Source organism: Euphorbia lathyris, chromosome 3 (genome assembly GCF_963576675.1).
Source record: "Euphorbia lathyris chromosome 3, ddEupLath1.1, whole genome shotgun sequence".
NCBI lineage: Eukaryota > Viridiplantae > Streptophyta > Magnoliopsida > Malpighiales > Euphorbiaceae > Euphorbia > Euphorbia lathyris.
The window spans coordinates 103509844-103514196 of NC_088912.1; the positions used below are offsets into that span (position 1 = coordinate 103509844).

The 4353-nt window shown below is 32.1% G+C and overlaps 1 long non-coding RNA gene across 1 annotated transcript; it reads right to left on the reverse strand.

Moving 5' to 3' along the window:
- Nucleotides 1-899: 899 nt before the first annotated feature.
- On the reverse strand, nt 900-4012 carry LOC136221748 (uncharacterized). Its single transcript, XR_010685294.1, has 5 exons — nt 3521-4012; nt 3350-3422; nt 2658-2770; nt 2336-2388; nt 900-1121 (listed from the first exon to the last, which is right to left on the reverse strand). It is a non-coding gene; the product is annotated as an uncharacterized lncRNA (long non-coding RNA).
- Between the last annotated feature and the right edge of the window lie 341 nt (nt 4013-4353).

Consider the following 4353-nt stretch of genomic DNA (forward strand, 5'->3'; position numbering starts at 1 on the left):
GTTAACAAATTCCTCACTCGTCCTAAAAAGTATTTCAAAGCGGGAGAATTGACTGACATGTATTATGAGTGACTAACATGTTCTAAATAGAAAAATAATTAGAAATGCATCTTAGTTATTAAACAATTTTTGTGTTTTACTTTGTATTTGCCGATGGTAATTCGTATTATACTTAACATTAATCTCATATGTCATGTTTTTAAGAATAGATCAAATATTTTAATATTTGCTATATTGTTTCTTGAAGAATATTTGTTATATTTAAATCATATTATTGTATTCACTACAAGAAATTTGATTTTTGACAACGCAGCAAGTCGTTGCCAAAAATATTTTTCGCAACGACTTTTCATTTTCGGCAACGATTTTTGCTTGTTATAATATGTTCCGTTACTAAAGGTACCTGCAACGACTTACCTATCGTTGCCAAAGATGTTTTTTAGGCAACAACATCCTTGTTGCGAAAAGTTTGACGTTGCCAAAACCGTAACATATGCGGAGAGATGGACTTTGTCTTTTACAACAACGCATGACGTTGCTATATATATGTTTACATTAGCAACAATGGTTATCATTGCCATAAATATAAAGTTTTGCAACAGGCATTGGTGTGCCATATATTATGTTGTTTCGCAACAACATATGTTGTTGCCATATACTTTAATGTTTAACAACAATCTTTTGTTGTTGCTATATAGTTTAATGTGTTGTAACAAATTTTGTCGTTGCTATATATTATGATGTTCGAAAAGTAAATTGTTGTTGCAAAATAAAACTTAACACCTATATAATATTTCTTTTTTTTTATTATATATATATACACACACACACCACAAGACAAGACAACACTAAAATGAAATAATTAATTATCATAAATAAAAAGCTAATAATATCCATAATTAATTACCAAATCAACATATATTCTTCTTTATAAAAGGCATCATATCTAATTACATCAAAACTAATCATCATATAGTCTAAAAACTTTCAAAGCTAGCAAAAACCTTGAGTATGAACTTCACAAAAACGTATTTAACTCTAAAAAAGATAGTCTATTCTCTGAAGCATGGATTCATCTTTATACTTCACTTTCATTCAATGCATCATCATGAAACTCCCTCCTAAATAAGAAAAAGAAAAGAGGATAAGCAAATAGAAGAATGACAACCATGGTAAAATAAAATGAATATGGCTAACATATATACACATATTAACCTTATAACTTTCAAGAAGTGATTAAAAAAATAAACAATAACCTATATCTTTCAAGAAGTGATCATGAACTAGCATTTGACAAAGTTAAACAACTTATGCATATTGTAAGTAATGCTAATCTGTATAAATTAGCATGCTGGTTTCTCATAAAATAAGGAATTTTTGAAGAGACTACAATGATATATTCATGAAGTTACACTAATTATATGTCCAAGACAAGGTTTGTTAACTTTTGCCTTAATATTATTTGTTGAAAAATAAGTTAATTCTTATAAAGTGCAAAAATACTATGTTTATAGCCAGAAGCAATTTTACCTCTAACATTCGCAACCAATAGCAATTGTACCCCTAATGTTGGCAAGTTTGGTTAATTTCAGACATCATTATAAAATACAGTATATTTTTATTTTAGTTTGGGATGCGGTACTAAAATAGGCCTATGGTTTTTGGGGAAGTATCAATTTAGGCTCTACCTACAAAATAGCACCAATATAGGCTAAACATTTAAAAAACCTATCAATTTAGGCCTCGAGAACGGATTGGACATTTTATTCCTATTACTCTGTTAAGTTCTGATTTCTCCCTCCACGTACAATTGACAGAACTTAATGGAGTAATATCAATGACGTTTCTCGTTCCGTTATTGAGGCTTAAATTGGTACCATTTTTACAAGTTAAGTCTATATTGGTGTTATTTTATACGTGGAGCCCTAAATTGATACTTCCCCAAAAACCATAGCCTAAATTGATACTTCTCCAAAAACCATATGTAAGCAATGCTCAACAAGAACTAATAAATCACTCAAGCTATTTAAAAGTATTATGAACTGTTGGCATATATTATGCAAAGTTGAAATTCAAATACAAAATTGATGCAGGATGTCAAAGAGTTTTAGATTGTACTGAGATGTGTAGCTTTTGAGAGCAATGAGTTTAGACTTGTTAATAGATTTGTCATATCTTATCAAAATAGAAGACTCTTCAATGAATAGTGCAATTTTGAAATTTTACCATCAAATCTCTAAATTTCTTATGATATACTTATTGAACAAAAAAAAACATCCATAGACACACATACAATACAACAAGACAGAGAGAATTGTGGAAGGGTGGTACACACCAGGACACCTTTAGATTGGTAGATGAGAGTATTGTCGAGTCTTCTGGCTACGGCTGGAAAGCAGAAAATATAATTATTAATTTGCTCAAAAACTTACAAACTAACAAGTCTCAATTTGGAAGCAAAAAATATTGCACATAAAATCCATTAAACTATTCAAGCAACTAAACTATAAGCTACCTCATTGCACCTAAAGGATCCTAAAATTTGCCAGCAGAAGATTTTACATACAATATTCTTATATGTTTCTTTGGCATTCACATCCATAGTTGAAAAGAAAATCCAGAGATCTTGTTTTAAATTATAATTTAGAAGAACTAACCAAATCAAAGCATGTAATACTATGAGATATCCCATCAGACCTTTCTGGAGTTAAGGCTTTGCACCTAAGTCTGAGTGAGGATAACACCATACAATGTCTCCTGTAACACCACTCTGAAATAGAATATAATGTAAGAGAGGAAACATGGAAACTATGTATTAAGCTATTTAGAAAAATTCAAAGGTGGAAGAAGAACAATATTGCTAAGTGCTTCATGTTTTGTAATGATGTTTGTGACGATTCAAAGGAAAAAGTATCAGAAATACTAATCTGATGGCACGTTCATCTGATTTTATCTACAAAGGATCCTAAAAAGTTGACATTGTGCGAAGTTTACACAAGATATAAAGAAACAAGTTGGTTTAGTCTTAGCATGCCTGAAATGAGGCTATTAAATTAAGTATGCTGATTGAAACATAAGCAAAGTTTCTCCAACTTGGGCATTTAAAGTGAAGTAGAGAATATAGGACATGGCATCAGCGAATACAATGTATGTTTCTGACTATCTTAATTAACATTTCAATCAAAAAAATAAAAACAAAAAACAATCATATTAATACTGAAGTCTGAATAACTAATGTAAATCAGGAGATCACATATATAAAAGCAAATAAATTGAATGTTCCGTCGATTAAAGCCTCTCGTTTAAGCCTCTCTCTATTGTGAAACAGTCTAACCTATATATATTTTACCTTTGAGCACTTGGAAAATTATGCCTGAAAGAATTCCAATTTGAGAGAAAGAGTACCGAAGAGTCAATAGAACCTGAGCAACATGTAAATATTCAAAATTAGAAGTTTATAAGAGCAGAATTTGTAAAGTTCTAATGAAATTATGAACTGGGTTTCGTTTGATTTTAGTACCTCATTTGAAGCACAACTAAACCAGGCACCATAAACACACACCCATTATGCCAAAGTAAGCTTTGTACACTAAAAATGGAGTCACCATCTCCTTTATTATCTTCTTTTTTCTCTTTATTTTCACCTTTATTAAAGCTAGACATCGTTTCTCCTCAACTTGTTTCTGTGCTGACATTTTTTATTTACGGAGAAGGAACTTCAGAAACAGAACCCATCGCCGGCGCTGGAGAGTTAGAGGAGACGGTAAGAGAATTTGACGGTTGGAGCAAAGAGATAGTCACCGCCATTGAGGGAGTACAGGTCGCCGTTGACAGTGAGATGGAGCAAAAAGGATCGATATCGATCTGCTTAGAGAGATAGAGAGGCGGAGTGAAAGTGAGATGTGAGAGAGAGTGCCATAAGTGATATTGAACTAGGTTTTTATTCACAACCGTTAGATGATAGGATAGATCAATGGTGTATATTTCATTAACAAAATATATTTTTTTTAAGAACAGAATAAATAATTCAATAGCTTACATACGAATTATAACTTTTTTAAAAAAAAAAAAAAAAAAAAAAAAATTGCTGCTGGTGGAGTTCTTCGGGATGCTGGTGGCGCCTGGCTGGCTGGGTTTACCCATAACTTAGGTACGGGCTCCTCCTTTACTGCAGAGCTCTGGGGGATCTTGTCTGGCATTAAACTCGCCATTCGCATGGGTGTTAAAAGACTTTCGGTGGAGTCTGACAATTTGGAGGCTATCAACAGGATTTCGGATAGACAGGCTGTTTGTCTTAAGAGTCAGAATCTCATTAAAGCCATCTTGAGGCTTCGTCCTACCTTCGATTCTCTT